The sequence below is a fragment of the Telmatherina bonti genome (assembly GCF_933228915.1).
Source record: "Telmatherina bonti genome assembly, chromosome: 11".
Lineage (NCBI taxonomy): Eukaryota > Metazoa > Chordata > Actinopteri > Atheriniformes > Telmatherinidae > Telmatherina > Telmatherina bonti.
In genome coordinates this window covers 24,637,693-24,656,142 of record NC_136629.1, presented here as the reverse complement: position 1 = coordinate 24,656,142, position 18,450 = coordinate 24,637,693, and positions in this window count along the sequence as shown.

Genomic DNA, 18,450 nt, shown 5'->3' with positions numbered 1-18,450 from the left:
CTCCTGAGCATGTTATAATTATATCCAGTCCAGCTGGACCAACCTGCCCTAATCCTCACTGAAGGCCTTATTACGTGAAACAGGATGGCAGAAAGTAAATGAAGAGACTTCTTGAAGCTTTTCAATTCTGGGAGAGATGCAAGTAAATTAACACCGCTTGATGACATATTTAAAAATAGTCATCAACATCTGCAAAAGCATAGAAAATAACTCAGATTTCAGGAGATGATGACATGGGAGTTTCTGGTTGAGTCAAGGTGATTTTTTAACAACCTGAGCACGTTTAAACCAACTGACTTCTTTTTTTTGGCTTCAACACAGGAGACACAGTCAAACTTTGTTCAGCTTCTTTCACAAACAGAAAAGATTAGACATATTTGACAAATACTTCTGTCAATTGGCAAAAAATTTGGAATATTAAGCAAACACAACATCCACTTTCAGCTCTTTAGTTTGAATCTGTTGAGGAAGCATATTCTTGCTGCTTTCTCACAAAAAGCAAGTCACTTGAACACATTTTCACAACCTGGTTCCAAATGAATTAAACAGACTTTTTGGGTATTATTACATAGTTTTGGATCAATTATTTTATCTGTGAATATTGTACTTTTTCCTCACAATTATTTTTCTAAATGCACAATAAAGTAAAATGTTTAGGTGTAAAGAAATATCAACTTATATGCTAAAGTGCAACAGCAGAAGAATAGCATTACTTCTGTGATGTTTTCATTCAAACTATTTTTGTAGAGATCTTTCACAGTAAGAGAAACTTAAAGGTGAGATTAGTGCAAGAAACAATAAAAGTCTACTGCAGAATAAGATTTTAATGTCAACAAGTTTGCATTTACATGGACCACCGTGAAAAACAGACTAAGTTTAACTGACAAAAACAAACATTTAGCAGAAAAATAAAGACAGATGTGAGGATAAATAATTATAAGTACAGTGCAAAGAGTGTGAGTGGTGATGATGGTAAAAGAGGAAAATAAAAGGGTGTCAGTGTGTATGTGCGTGTACGTGTGTGCACATGTGTCTTTATGTCGAGGCAGGCCTCAGAGAAGTGCAAACAGCAGATGGGAAGCTGGTCTTAAGATGTGAGGCTGTGGTCCTGATGGACTGCAGCTTCCTACTCATAGGGAGAAGGATGAAAAGTTTGTGGCCGGGTTGGGAGGGATTGACAATGACCTTTTCTGGCCAAGTCCTGGAAAGATGCCAGGTTTTCAGCTTCTCAGCAGACTGGGTGTCACCCTTCGTCCTTAGCAGTGGCAGCACACCAGATGGTGATGGAAGTAGAAAGCATGGACTTAAGGATGAAGTTACAAAAGTGCACCACCATTGTCTTGGCAAGGGTGAGTTTATTCAGCTGCTGTTGGAAGCACATCCTCATAACACATCAAATCTGCCTCCTTACAGTCTATATATAGCCTCCTACAGTGAATATTGGATATTCCTGCTGCTGTTCTGAAGCTTGACGTGTTTGTATCAGTGAGAGAACAACTGTGCTTGAGGCTCAGCTGTGGTTCAGAATGCCTGCACATAATTAGTAGATGGACTTCCGAGTAGGTCTACAGAATGAAGGTTCCTGGAGGGTGAATCCTGCAAACTGTGGAAAGCTCTGACTTTCCTTATAGCCTAAGTTCCTTCAAGTGTCTCCTTTTACTTCAAGAAGGATTGAGGCATAGATAAAACTTTTCTCCTCAGGCCTACTCTCATTCTAATCACCAAGGATTCATAAACGATGTTTCGCCAATGCAATTCTATAAGACTGCTGATGTCCAGGTGAGAGTTAGAATTAAACTTTAAGGAGTGACCCTATGAATTTTAGGACCAAATGCACGGGGATAGAAACATGTATGTGCATTTGGACATATTAAAGAGAAAGTTCTTCCACGCAGTTTGTAAGCCATTGATGAGAGAGGAGTTTCATACATTTAGATTCTGCAAATTACGAAGATGTAATAAAAACTTTGTTTTCTTTTTGCTCTATCACCTATGTTTATAACATACATTTGCAACTAACACTCAATTATACTGAAAAAAAAAACTTGTTCCATCAAAAACAGAAATATCATGTAGAAAAATACAATACTGAGCAAAATAAAATTAAATTTCCTACCCACTACAGGACTAAAGTTATGTAGTATACACAGAAATTATATAGTGAAATTGTTGACCTGAGGTCCAAGGTTTAGTATAATACCTTAGAAGGGACAAAAAAATGTAAAGAGTCTAGGTTTCCCTTTACTGCACTGAGAAAACAGCTATTACGTGCACAGTAATATTCTGATTTTATTCTGGTCAATACCGTACTCTGGTTAAACTCACAAAATTTTCTGGTTACTTCACCCTGAATTATGTCATACTTTAAATAAAAAATTATAAAAATGCTGTGAGGAGTATGCACATCTTAAAAACCAACCAGAGTTTAAAAAATCCATCTGGCAAGATGCACTAAAGTTTTATGGCAAACACACGTCTCCACGGTTGCCAGTAATGCTTCTTATAAGCCACTTTGATCTCATTCATTCAAAACTGCTTGGCTTTATCTGGATTGGCTTGTTTATTTTTGGATACACATTCTAGCAACACCTGTTCCAGCATCAGAGCCATGCAGAAAAGGATGACTGTGGGTAAGGAGAAAATAAACTTTTGGAGAAAAGGAGCAACTCATGTAATTCTCTCTATTCTGAAAGATATGGTTCCAGCAAGAATTAAGAAGGGCACAAATATCACAACTACACAGTTTGTGAAGCTGGAGGGGTTCATTATTCTGAATATTCATGAATATTAACATCAATGCTAATGATATTTAATCATTAGCAGCCTACATTATATGATACTTTGAGCTTACTAACAAAACAGGATGCAACATATGCTAGACATACACTGGAAACAATTATACCTCGTCACACGCACATCAGTTTGGACAACACACAACACAAACACTTATTATAGAACTTAATAAAAGTTACTTTTAAATGGTCTTTCTCTCTATAACTGCAACACAGTCCTTTACGGAGTGTAACTTTTTGCTGTTTTTTTTTTCCTGCAAGGTAATTATTTTAGTTTAGCTGTTCATCTTAACCTGCATCTGTAACATGAATGTGAGCATGCACACAAAAACACTCATCAAGCTGATTCATTTGGATATTTTTAAATTAATTGATAACACTTTACAAAAGGGGCCACAACATTTGCTTAGCTACTCATTTACTAAAAATTGTTGACTACTTAATGAATTATTAGGTATATTTACTGGGTATATCCTGTTTTATCTTATGAAGCAACTGAATGATCATGAACTTGACCATAAATGACAGCTTTTAGGGGGAAATTTAGCCGTGTGATAGTTGTCACTGTTGATTAGTAAACAGATTTGCGCTGGCATTCCCTTCAGTCATGGTATGTAGGATTCAGTGTCTTGCCCAGAGGCATGCAGATGAGCTAACAATCCAAACCTCATGTTAGCATTAGTGTGGTGGTGTAGTGTAGTATGGTAGAAAACCACTCCATCCTGTTCGCATCAGCTGCCAAGTTTCACTGGTTTAAATCCTGCTTTAAAGTTAATACTTCTTAAGTGGTATGAAGCCAGATTTCCTCTTCTTCTGGCCCTGTTAAATATAGAATCCATCTTGGGTCCATTTTCTATGAATCTGTACAAGCATACACTCAATAATCTCATTAAACAGCATAACATCTCTCATCCATTCTGTCAATCATACATTTATCTCACATCTACAAACTCCCAAAGTCTCTTCTGGCTTATCTTAGTTCTGATAGCATAAACGATGGAGAGGGAGGGATGTTTTTCATAGATTTAACTGTAATTAAAAAGAAGCGATAATAACAGTTTCCTTTTGTCCGTTAAAGCCACAGAGTCACCACGCTAACATACTTGGCCTCAATGTTTTGTTTTGCTTTTTGAAAACGAAACAAAAAAGCTTTTGTAAAGATTCTGACTCATATCTGTGTTGACAATCAGTCAGCCGATCCATTGATCAGTCCATTTCTTTAAATAGAATGAATCCTATTTAATTATATTCACTTTGTCCATGATATGATATAGACAAAGTAATGAAGTTTTTCTTACAGTACATATTATAAAGCTATATCAGCACATTATCAAGTCTTCTCAAGTCTTTAGTGACATGTTTGAAGCCGCAGCTCACTAATGGAAATTTTAGCTTTAGGTTTTTTACATCAATTTTCAGTTCACTTCACAATCCACTTCAGAATCTAATTTAAAACATTGCTGATAATGTTCAAGGTTCTCGAGGGATGGGCTCTTTCTTGTATTAGACATTGGACAGCTTGAAGATCTCCTGAATCTGGACATAAATCACTCTCACACATCTCACTCGAACATTTAAAAATAAAAGGTTATAAAAAGCTTTTTTCAGTATCGGCTCCATGACATGGAAGCTATTAGATATTTGTCTAATTAGAGCTAAAGATACTGTCTTTTTTTAGTTTTTAACATGTCAAATCAATGGATAGTGAGGCACCACTCTGTTTAAAAAATTGTTTTTAGATCAGACACAACAGAATTTTACCAAATGTATGTTGAATCTTTTGTAGGTGTCAATAGAAAGCCTCCTGCAGGAGATGACAGACTCTCACTATCAGACACACATGTTCATGTGCACAGCAACAGGAAATGTTCCAGGACAGGGATGGGCAAACCTGGTCCTTGAGGCTGCATCCAAGCAGCTTTAAAATGTTTCACTGTCTCTACAGACCTGACTTGAATTAATGAGTCATTGTACAGAATTTGACAACAAGCTGTTGGAGCTTTTTTAATCTGAATCAGGTGTGCTGGAACAGGAACATGTCTAAAACCTACAGAAAAGGGGCCCTCCAGGACAGTTTCTTATCCCTGCTCCAGAATAATTACCAAAACGTTCATACAGAATCTCACCTGCTGGTGTTTTTATTGAGATTTTACAAGGGCCTTTTGTGGAAAATTTCCACAGATGCACAGAGGGCCTTGCTGCAAATATTTCAGCTTTAACATACAGACAAGACAGCAAACACAACAACCACCAGAACATATAAGTTTTTACACTAGTGTATAAACAGAAAGGCCAAGTCAATGCTTACAAATATTTCATGTTAAATTACCTGAATTCTGGTAAACATCAGATTTCCAAGAGTCAGTAAATACAGCATCTAATGCAATTCTATATGTTGATCTGCATTATCTTTACCATATTCTAATCTCTATCATAATTCAGAATTTATGAAGCATCATCTCAGCAACAATTTACATTGTGATGATGTCAGTATGTGGTGGAGGTGAGGACCTAAATGCAGGAACAGCACCAGGAATGCAGAATGAAGAAGTTTAAATGATGCAACTCTGGACTGGACTTGAATGGACTGGACTGGACTGGACTGGACTGAAGCAAACACTAGTACAAGAAAACACAATGAACCAGCAAACAGAACTGAAACCAAGGACTATAAATTCTGGGAAACAAAACAAAACACAGGTGAAATGGATGAACTAACCAGACCAGGTGAAAACTATGAACAGGAACAAAGGCTACACAGAAAACACGGCAAGGGAAGTGAACAGGGAAAAACTGCAAAATAAAACAGGAAACTAGAGCTAAAGACACAACCAGAAACCTATCATGAAACGTCATGTCATTACAGACAATATCCGACAAAAAACAGTCAAATGTGACAACTGAAATTAAACAGCCAACTTGTTTGAAGAAACTGATAAAACTGATGATCTAGCTAAAGACTTTTAGCATTTAAGGGTAAAGGCATTTATTCTCCCTTTTGTACACAATTGGGGACATCTGTTTCAAATGTTGTTACATGTCGCTGCCTTCACATTTCCATACATTGTTCTGAGTTCTCTTTCACATTTTCACACACTCACACTGTTTCCTCAAATGCTCCCACCGTGTCAACAGTTGTTGATGGATCCTTTCTTTCATTGTGTTTTTGAATCAACTTCTTCCTTTTCCTCCACTTCTCTGGTTTGTTCCTTTTTTTTCGCCAGCTATACAACTCAACACTGCCCTGTCATTTCCTGGTGCTATTTTGGTTCTGCATCAAATGAAAGAAAGCTAATCCCCTTTAAAACAGACAAAATACACACAACTGATGCTGGGGATGGATGAAACTCTCCTTCTGTCTTCATATCCGTCTTCTGCATTTGTATTGAGGTAATTTTATGTGTTTCTATGATAATTGTGCTGAAAATGTTTAACTATGTGACCATTTCATGTTCATCAAAACATGTATTTTATTTATTTATTACTCCAGTATTGAAGAGCGTTACAGCCCTTGGCATGTCACCTTGTGGACTACGTATATGCAGATGGAGACGGCGCATGTGCTTCCGTGGAACTGGCTGCCCCTGGATTCCTTCCAGTGCTGCCACCATGTGACATTGCTGCTCTGTGATTGGCTGCCAACGCTCCCACCTGCCTAGCTGGATCTCTGCCACCCCCTTCTGAGCTCTGCTATCAACCCACATTCAGGGCACCTGTGGTTGGTTTGGACTTGGTGTCACAACTTGCCACTCAGTCACAGCTAGTGATCGAGATGTCTGTTTGATTATCTTTGAACTGCTGTGTTTAAACTTGTGCTTTGTTTATTTCTTGTGTAAGCCTTTGTTAGTTGACTCACCAAGAGTGTCACCCTTCACTTTTGGTTGTCTATTGTGCATCAGCTTTCGCTGGTTATTTTGTGCATTGGTGGGTTTTTGAAAAAACCTTTACTGTATATTTTTGATTTAATGGTTTTTAATATTGCCACATACTGTCCCCCCTGGACAAACTCAAACTGCGGTCAGAACGAAGAGCAAGATATGTAATAATTTATATTTTAGAGTGCATGAAAAATGAAATAATTGATTGCTTTAGGCAAACTATCAATATTCAACTCATTTGTAATAAATGACACAGGTGCTTCATTGCTGTAGTTTTTAGGGGATATGATTGATATCATCACTGAACACACTTCATGAGTGTAATATTAACGATGCATCCTCTGGACTAAAGACAGGTGATTAAGAAAGCAGACTTTACAAAAGAGAATCTGTGTTATTACAGCAGTGCATTAGTGAAAGCAACACCAACAAAAGACAAATTTAGGAACAGCTCACTCCATCAAACAGGTTACATTAGTTTTATGTGAGTTTTCAGGAGACTATAGATACAAGGACATACATACAAATGCAGGTGTTTTTCCTGAAAATACCTGCAGCATACTGCACTGAACGTGTTATCTACTGACAGCATTTAGAATGGTGTAGAACAAAAGGAGCAGAGGAAACCCTTAAATGCTGAGAGAAGTGAAGCCAATCAAACAACAACTATCTCATTTTGTTCCCAAACATTATAAACAATGGTAAAATCCCTGTCTTAATTAATCTTAAAAGATTTCCTGAAATCTATTTCAAAATGAGTATGTCTCCGTTTCAATGAAACAAAAAGCAAAAACATTCATGTGAATTGTTCAAACAATTCACATGCTGCCGTTGTAATATTTTCAGTATTATAACTGAATATTGCACTTTGCTTTAATCACATTTTACACAAAGTCTAAAGTAAATCATAGCAAGATAAAAGAAAAAAAGAAAATACTGAAAAAAAACTGATCTTCCATCATTTTGTTTCTTTTTTCACAAATGATGCTTGATGAATGCAAACTCAAATAATACTGGAACTACTCTGGTAAAATCAGTTTTACATAAAATCAAAGCAGCTTTGAATGAATTGTATGAAAATCATAATGAATTAATTAGATTGTCAAATGTCAAGCTTTTCTTAGATTCTATTTTCAAACACGAATACTACTCTATTGGTTTAACTCACGTCCTTTCTCCTTTCTTTTCATTTAATTGTTGTCGTCAGTCATTTTTATATTATCATCCTCTTATAACAAAACTTTCCAATGTTTCTAAAAAAACTAAATGAAATATCTAAAAGCAATTAATCTTTTTTGTTTTAAGAAAAAAATGGAAAAACACAGGCTATTGTTGAGAGTGATGATTCTGTATATTATTGAATAGGAATTCATATCAAATATCAATGTCGTTATCAATTTTGGCAATCTATACAATTTTTCATTAATTTCCTTATGAGATCCTGACCCAGTTTACCAAGAAAAAAAAACATTCAACACTTATTTATGGTTTAAAAAAAAAAGAAGTCTGATATCTAAAATAAGTCATCTTTGACTTTGGAATCTTTGTGAGCTCCACGCAAGCAGTATAAAGAAAGTTATTCAGTTCAATAATACTTTCAAACTCATATGGATGCCACAACTATAGAAAAGCTCGGAAAATAGTAAAACAATACATCACTTAATATAATTACCATGATTTTTCAGCCTCTCTTCTGTAACGCTCTACCACATTTATTCATTTAATTGCTTCACTAAATGCCTTGTTGTTTAACAAATCTGACACTTAACCAAAGCTTTTTGCAGCAACTCACAGAAATGGTCACTTTTGACTTTACCTTCAGTTTAAAACTCTGGTAATTATTATATCTTTGTGCTAAATCTTTATTTTGCATATATCAGATGCACTTAACACAGGAATAGCTCAGACGGCAATTTTGAAAATTTGCTTGTTAACAACATTGTCCATTATGATCATAAAGCCCTTTCCTAAACTATGAGGGTATTCATTAAAACAAGTTTTATTATTTATTACATAAAAAAAAGGAAATATGATCATTTCTATGTACTTTGGATACAGCTGGTCTTTTTCAGCACACATAATTTCAGTTGTTCCATTTTTAGTTTTTCTACATTCTGGAAAAGATCAGGTGGTATTCTGTGGAAGGTAGTGAGATAGATTGCTGCTGTATTTTACATCATACTGGACCTTATAGGAATACATTTCCACATCATCTCCAAGAAACTGAAACCCAAACAGCTCAAAGTGATTTCTACAGCAGCAGGCAGTTCTCGCTGGACTGCAGTCGTATAAATCACAGGTGACAACATGATATTCCTGCAGGTTCATCACAACATAGCACCTGTTATTTTATTGGCTAATGGCTGATGTCCAATACTTATCGGTCGATACCAATAATATCCCGTAATGGCTGACTCAGGTCAATGGTTAATTAGCTGACTTATGAATTATACAGCATCATGGCAAGCAGAATGGTGATCTGGCTCCTGTGTCGTGCCGGACAAATTTGCTTTGCCAAAGTGTTTCGAATTATTTTTTGCTATTTTAATTTCTCTATTACTGAATCTACATATTAATGCTGGACAAAAGAGTTGGGTGAGAAAGAAAGATGAAAATAAATGGGAAGAAACAAAAAATAGAAGAAAGTGAAGGGATGAGAAGTGAGGGAATGAGGACAAGGGGAAAACAGTTAAGAGGATGAAATTCAGCGGTATGAGATGTTCAATCAAAACAATAAGAACAACAAAAAATAAAAAAATAATTTAAAAAATGAGTTTAATAATCAAGTCTGATGTATGTCAGGTATTTTACAGCAATGAAAGTCCCCACACTTGCAGGACTGTGGCTCTCAAGGACTGGAGTTGGCTACCCCTGGCTTCTCTGACACCATGCTGGGGTCCATGGTGTCAGAGACAGTCCATTTCATTGGACTCCTGACCAAACACAGTCACTATTACTGCAGATTGTTATTGTATTTTCAGTATTTAGGCATACATATTAATCTATTTATAAGAAAACTATGAATTGTAATAAAAAACCTGTATCTCTTAAAATTTTACTCTGCTGTTTTTTCACATTAGTGTAACTGTTTTCATACAGATGGATGAGGTAAATCAAGCCACCCTCATCATCTGCCACAACAGCAGGGTGAAAGACCAAGAGCGGGCCATCCTGCCGCAGGGCATCACATTGCTTCCAGCCCTGCTTGTTGCTTCTGATCCTCTCCAGGAGTCGAGTCTGCTCCAAGCTGTACCTCAGCCACCCGAGGAGCACTTCTACCACATCCGACAGAGTACAGAGGCGCTGGCTCAACCGAGACAGCGGGCAATCTTGCTTAAGAGTGCTGTGAAGAAGATGTTGTTTACCCAGAGAGTCCCCTGCCACAGTACCTGTGCCACCACATGACAGCAGGACAGTTCCCCATTATTCTTTTGCTGCCAGCATACCAGGCCAAAAATCTATAAAGCAGCTTAGCCACCCATGTTCATCCTCCTGATGCTGGGGCAAGATCTAAGCATCCGTACACACAGCAAACACTTCCAAGAAAGTTTGGCCAGTTCTGCACAGAGACCACTGGACACAACAAACATCATGGAGTGCATTGCCAAGAAACAGTAACATAAGAGAAATGGCTCAAGGAGAAGGAGCCTACATTGCATTTATGCTACTTGCACATAAATATTTGTGAATAGTAGTTTTTATTGTTTAAGTCCATTAATCCATCAGTTCTCCGTTGCTTATCTGGAGTTGGGTCACGGGGGCAGCAGCCTAAGCAGGGAAGCCCAGACTTCCCTCTCCTTAACCACATCTGCCAACTCTGCGGAGGGGGATCCCAAGGTGTTCCCTGGCCAACCAAGAGATACAATCCCTCCAGCGTGTCCTGGGGTCTTCCCTGGGGTCTCCTTCCAGAGGGACGTGCCTAAAACACCTCACCAGGGAGGCGTCCAGGAGGCATCCTGACCAGATGCCCCGAGCCACCTCAACTGGTTCCTCTCGATGCGGAGGAGCAGCAGCTCTACTCTGAGCCCCTCCTGGATGACCGAGCTCCTCACCCTATCTCTAAGGGAGATCCCGGCCACCCTGTGGAGGAAACTCATTTCAACGACCTCTATGCGAGATCTCAAGACCTTCTTTTTGTTTAAGTGTTCATTTAAAATTGTTTCTTTTTTAAAAAGAAAGTTTCTTTCTTAAAAAGAAACTATTTTGTGACATTAAACAGCACACTGTTTGGCAATAACTGTAAATAGTTTTATTTATTGTTTGACAGTGTTTACTGGAAAATAATGTCTTTTTTTTAACTTAAATACTTGTGTGTGATTATTTAATTCAGGAAAACTGTTATTGTTCCGAATAACGTTGTACATTGAAAACAAGTCATCATTTTTATGATGGAAATGATGAAAGTGTTATGCTATTTACTTAAAGATAATTACAGGCAATTGGTTTAGTTCAAACTCGACCCTTATCAGTTTGTTTATGGATGCAGTACTGAAGAGGCAGTTGCTACACTCATCCATTTTGTTTCTAAACATCTGGACACGACAAGAAAATCATATGCCAGAGTGCGATGTTTTGACTTTACCGCCTTCATTACAGTCCAAACAGCTATATTTCTTTTCAAAATGCAGCAGTTGGACATTGATCCCAGTCTTGTTCATTGGTATCACTCCTTCCTCACAAACAGACAGAAGCTGGTAAAGCTCAATGGAGTCCCACCTTTACTGTTTACTATCTACTATCTGTTTACTATCACCCCAGATTTGGGGTGAAAATGTGTGGGGGCCGACTATTCAGCCTGACATTCTTTGAACCATTAACATTAAATACAAATGAACGTTTTTTGGATTTTTTTTAAAAATTGCAAATGGCATACTTTTACTTTTACATTTTTTTTCCATTAAGTTTTTACCGAAATCACAACCACAAAAAATGAAGAAAACTATCAAGGATATCTAAGTTCATGTGAAACATTACATATTATTCACTATTATATGCTCACTGTAAACAAAATTCAAAACAGTGATCACAGCATATTTAAACTGTGATTTTGACCATCACAAAAAAATTAATTAACTGAGATTTAAGAATTTATTCAACTCAGAGGACTTAACAAATATCTTGCCTGCACTAATGTGAAGGGTGATACTGGGATCTTGACTGCAGTATGTAGTCCAGGTCTGGTTCAGGAGCAGTGGTTTTGATGCGTAAGACGTCACGCAGGTGAGAGTCACTCAGTCTCGTCCTCATGCGGCTCTTGTTAATGTTCATAACGGAGAATGTTTTCTCACACATGTATGTGGAGCCAAACAAGCTCAGCATTTTCTTAGCAAATGTCTGAATTGCTTGGAACCTACCTTCATCCAGCTGGCGGTAGAAGTTGACAAGAGGGAGCTGTTGGTGCCGACTGCGATGCTCAGCGTCACACTGCAGCTGTTACGAGCCAGGCAAATATTGGCAAACTCTTGCTTTTTGGCGGGACAAATTTTCTCAACAATTTTCATCACACAGTCTTTAATAAATTCACCCTCAGTGAAAGGTTTGCAGTGCTTTGCAATCAGCGTTGCCACCTCGTAGCTTGCCTTTGTGGCATTTTCATTTGAGTCACGGGCTCTTGTGAAAAAGCTCTGCCGTGCCGTTAAAACAGTTTCCAGTTGCTTCACTTTTTCACTGCGTTCGTTCCCAGTTAGCTTGTCGTAGCTAGCATGTTTTGTCTGGTTGTGCCTCTTGATGTTGAATTCCTTGAAAACAGCCACAGTCTCTTGGCAAATTAGGCAGACACAGTTGTTTCGTATTTCAGTGAAAAAATAATCCAATTTCCACCTGTCCTGGAAGCGGCGGCCCTCGTGTCAACTTTCCGTTTTTTGTTTACAGTCGCCATGTTAGAAATGGACGTGGCTGAAACTATCACGCAAGGGTCACGGCAGCCAGGGTGCGGCCACAGGGCTACTGCCATCTTTTGGTGAAAAGTAAAATAGCTTTTTTGTACACATGTATTTTATACTGTGGTCAACAGTGCTGGCGGGCCGCATATTATTGATTTTATGATAGAGGCCGCAGGCCGGTAAAAATTTGACCATGGGCCGCAATTGGCCCGGGGGCCAGACTTTGGACATGTCTGATCTACACCAATGACTGTGTCATCAGTGCAGTTGACCACAATCTCATCAAATTCCCTGATGACACAGACCTTGTGGCTCCTGTTGACTGAGGAGGGGAATCTAGACACTTTCTTTGACAGTATGATCAGTGTAGTTTAGTGGTGTGACTAAAATGTCCTTATACTGAATCCCACCAAGACGGCGGAGGTCATCTTTGGAACCACAAAACACACACCAGCTTCTTTCATAATACATATTAAATCCATTAAACAGTCTGCATCCTTAAAATATTTGGGAGTGCACGTGGACAGTGCCCTTTCATGGTTCCACCGTGTTCCAAAAAATACAGCAGAGGAACTATTCTCTGAGGAGACTCAGTTTCTGCAGTGCCACCATATTAAGCATCCTGCAATATGGAGGTCCAGTTTGGCTCTGTAGCCTCTCTGTCCAGCTCAAGTCCAGGATTCTGAGGCAGCTGAACATCTACTCCAAGATAGTATTTCAACCTGTGGAGAGCTGCTCCTGCACACACTCTTAGCCTGGCAAATAAGATGGCTGCAGCTCCATCCCTTCCTGCAGGATGAGAATCAGTGTTTCCCATCATGCTTCATGGTGACGTTTTTGCAGAAGAAATAAATATAAACATTCATTTATCCCACACTCCATCACAATGCTCAGCCGCTAGCATAGTCGTCCTGACATTTTATGTAAAAGTTCCAATGGGTTTTTAATGGGCGTTTTGAAAAATATCCTTTTATGAATTTCATTTTGTTTTTGATATATTAGTGGATATTTAAACATTTGTCTTTGTCTAGAATGACTGCAGTCTTGTCTATAATAATTGTTGATTTGGTACTGCAGCACAACTTTACATGCCATAGGACAATAAAGTATCTCATCTCATCTCATCTCATCTCATCTCATCTCATCTCATCTCATCAGGCATCCATGTCATGCCATTATCCCTGTCCTATGTCTCAAATGGTTTCTCATGCCATTGTTAAGAAAGGGAGGAAAAAAGAAGAAAATTAATAGAATTTCCATTGTGTTATATTTAAAATAAATGCACTGTAGTAAAACTATGCCTCTATCAATTACTACTTATTAAATTTTAATTACCTCGGAGCACCACTCATCACTTTTACTTAACTTAAGATTCAGGAGGATGAGAAAAACCTGAAATATACTTAATTCAATAAACACAGTCTCACTTAAAGTAGTAAATTCTCAGAACGAATGAACCAGAAATTGTACATTCAGAAATTATGACAAGAACGGATGAATTGATTATACATATTTATTACAATGATGGTAAACATACAGCAGTGAAAATGAGCAATGATGGAGAGGTTATTGGTGAGATGGTCAAGTGAATTTGTTTACAGGGATTTTCATTTATGATAGTAATAATGAGAGGTAAAAATGAATTGAATGAAATGGGGCAGAAAGGAACTGGTTGGAATTGAAGCAATTAAATCGGTATCGTTATTTCACTTAAATCTTTGTTAAAATTATACTTAGTGTTTGGATGAGAATTCAAATTTATACTTTGGTTAAATTTGATGTACTGTTGAACACCACAAGTGATATCAAAGCGCTATGAAGATCCTACTTTTTCCCGCTGGGTCAGTTGATGGAGCCGGCGGACCGGGTGGTTCTGTCCTGGACTGCAAGTCTCCGGGAAATGGACCTTCTGGCGTCGGGAGAAGTAGGTCTGGAGCTGCTCTGATGAACGGGTTGGGATCTCTGTCCAGCAGAATCCCAGAGCCAAGGGCGGTGTTTCTCGTACTCAAATTATTCCAAAGGTTGTGTTCCACGTGTACTGTCTGAGGGTAGGCAGTACTTGTACAGACACAAAAATTAGTGGAACTGCGGTTCTGGTGAATTACTGATCTCAAAAAGGAAAAATAAAAATGTTCGCTGGGTAAACTTAAACAAGGCTTGTTTCGCCTTCAACACAAATATTACTTTTCTGTTCGAACTTATCTCGTTAAGATCTTACGCGCACAAAAGAAGAGAGATGGAGTAAACTTATGAGAACAAAGAAACAGCTGCGTACAGCGGAAAGTTGCGAGAGGGCAACGAAATTAAGTCACAGTACAAGAATCACGGCGATCGAGAGTCAAGGGCCGAGAGAGAAGAACAAGGGAGGACAAAACAAAAAAAAGAGAGAGCTAAGTCCAGAGCGCGGGTCCATTTAACTGGACCCTTCCTCCTAGGTCCTGACCAATCGCAAACCACTAATAGTCAGAAGGCTGGTCAGTCTTACCCAATCAGGTCAGCTTTGATTGTTAACCAAGAGGGTAGGAGTGATTCAGGTCTTATTTCACTGCGGGCCCTGGTTCCTTTCTCCCATTTCATTAACATGATCATGATAATCAAATTATTAACTTTGTTTCTTAGCTTTAAGCATGGCAATCAACATTCTGGGGACTCATGCAGATGTTTTGTTTGCTTGAAAAGGGAACATTTACCAATAGTAATACTTTTACACATGAAACCCAATTGTTGTATATTTCACATATTTCTTATCAAGTGTGAATTAATCCATTGGCATGACTTGTCTTCCTCAGCCGATGAATCCTGAAAGAGTGTTACATTCTTATCCATTCCTATTATTTGCTTAACAGGGGTTCCAAACTTGGAAAGATATATCCAACATTATGTAGTAAAGTGTTCATGATTGATTCTGATGTGTGATCAGTTCAAGGATTTAAATCACATATGAGAATGAATAAAAAGGGAAACTTCAGTCAAACCTATCAACAAAAATCATGTAGGCTACATTAAACCAGTTAGTGAAAGGAGATTTAAGACACAAAGAAGTGCATCTGGAGTTTCTTCCTGTGGGAAGAGGGGTGGATCTGTCACCCAGAATGTATATTCGGGGAGGATCAAAGCAGAGTTGCCGGGTCTCTCTCCTGGCGCCGTTGAGTCTTATCTGGAGGTGTAAAGGTGTCATTTTGACAAGAGCCAGTTGCTTAGTTCGATGTGACATTCCGTATCTATTGACCTAAGGGACTGTAAATTGTGTTAGAGGTTTTGTTCAGACCATCTGGTTTGGGGTCTGCAGGAGGTCCTGAAAGAGAAATCTGGAGGTAAATGTGAATTGTGTGTTTATCTGGGGGGAAAAAGAAAAGAAAACTAATACACCCAAAGCCGTCCTCCTCTTTCGGGTCACAAAAGGTCATTCTCTCCAGTCCTCTAGGATGACACCCCCCTGACTGCAAGAGGAGATCAAGAGCCCATAATTTAATCCTGCCAAGGAGAAAAAGAAAAGGAAAATAAAAGTTGTTTTATTCCTCCTGGAAGAGCCTTGGAGGCTACATAATCCCCCACTGCAGACGGTTCTGGGTCCAAGGAAGAATTCGGCTGCACCGTCGTTCGAGGGTATTCCAGGAAGGATCCGGACTGAAGAGGTTCCATGAACAGTCCGTTTCGGGTGGAGACAGGGCCTTTATTGGACAATCACAAATGGTGTCTCACAGTACATCAAAGGTCTTATTTCACAACTAGTTACTAATTTTCCTACGTAATTCAGGTTTCATTAACACTCTTCTTCATGCATTACTAAATCATAAACACTAGTACCTCTACATTATTGAACTAAAATATTTCGAGGATAATACGTACAAAAGTAAAGCATGCAAAAGAACCAAAGGAGAAATTAAAAAGATATATAAGGCATATTAAGAGGCAGGGGAAGTTAGATGTACTAATTTTCTGTGCTATGGGCTTAGGGAAGGCTTAGACTTCTTGTAACTCCAAAATGGCTGCAGAGGGTGGGGGACCATCCTCTCCCTCAGAGTTCCCTTCACTGAAGTCTACCAAGTCTGTGGTGTTTACCGTTTGTTTCGGCTTCTTCCGTCTTCGGATATGAAGCGCACGTTGTCTGCATTTCTCCAGCTCGTGTCGGAGTGATTTAGCATGGCGCAGGTAACAATATGCCATCCCGAATGCAAAAATATAACCGAGCGCTACCATCGCCGCAATCACGGTGTCTGCCGTGGACCATGCGTAGGACAGTGATTGGATGGGTCTCTGTTCTCTATTTGCAATATCTTTCAGTACATTCTCCACCGGGCTTACATCCACAATTTTGGTTCCTTCGTACTGGAGCTGCGACACTACGTCATTGCTGAGCTCCAGCGCGTGTTCTTTAAAGAAGTCGGAAATTTCCAGTCCCACGTGGTACTGTTCTGGGCTCAAGTTATAGAGTGCCAGATCCCCCACATGTACAATAGCGCCCTCCGGACCGGAGATCCAGAGAGTGTGACCTGGGAGCTCCAGTTTACTGGAGGTGTCATGTTGATCATAGTTTACTGTGGCGAATGTTGCGGGGGTGTTTATTAACCACCTGGTCCCGACTATTTCGGCTTGAGTAGATGTCACCTGAGAGTTAGGTGTGAGCGTGGTGGGGCACCTGGAATCTTGGTTTAGTTTCCTGATGCCACACAGGCCGCCGGTGTCATCTCTGATGAAGGGTTTGCTGGGACAGAGGTAGTGAATGTCGCGGGTGAGTGTGCACATTTGAAGGTTGGGCGCAAGGTATAAATCTGGCGTGTTATCATGGTAGGCGACGACATCAGGTGTATGTATCTTTACGTGTGTGTTTTCGCGCCACAGTCCGACGTTGACAACATCCTTCAGCCGATAAATGTTGTCAGGTGTCACTATCGGGAGGTTCATAAGGAATCCCAGCTCCCGCGCTTCTGGGTCGACGTGTATTGGGATTGCACTACCTAGCGTGTAAGCGAGGTGGGCCTGTAACGGTGACACCATGTCCCCCGTGGTGGCAGTCAGGATCTCCTCCACGAGGCTGAAGGGGACCAGGTAGGGTGGAATGCGACCGATGGCGAGAGTGTCGATGGATGAGCTGACGTCTCGGTTGTAATCTGCCAACAGCATTGTTAGCCACTGCGTGTAAGCATAGTCCACCTGTAACACAGCCAACAGGGAATTAACAGCAGCAGTTGTTCGTCGAAGAGCCTCTCCCTGGGAATTTAACACAACAACAGTTTCTCGCACCGTTTTACCAATTGTGGCTAATTGTTCTGTTTGGAGTTTCAGTTGTTGTTGGATCACTGGAATTTCATTCTGCAACTCATTCATGTGACGTTTAATTGCCGCCACATTAACCGCGTTTACTGAAGACACTCCAAGACTGAACAGGGATCCCAGTGCCGCCACTGCAGTTAACAGTCCTCCGATGAACCGTTTCTCCCTCCTGTTCACTCCGCTCAGCTCAGCCTGAGTCACTGTGAACTTCTGCAGCTGTTTGAGCATGTGTGTTATGTCCGCTGCTGAGTGTTGAGTCACCTCTCGACTCCAACGTACACCTGCCCATGATGTTAAGGTGAGACCTGGTGGGACTGACTTTTTGCAGACCAGTTCGGGCTCGAACCGGACAAACACCTTCTGCGTATGTACACGGCAGTTGGTGATCAGGAGGCCTGGTTGTTCTACCAGGACAATGCCTGATTCGGGTCCAGGTTCTACAATCTCAGACTGAGTACAGCTGAGGATCGTCATCAGGGTCAGGATGGTCAAAAGTCGGCTCATCCTACCGGGAGACAGACAAAGATTGGTTAGAGTTTTACAATTCATCACAGGTTCTGGATGATTACACAGGAACAATATTCACGCACCCCCACTTGGGGTCAGTTCTGGGTTGTGCTCACC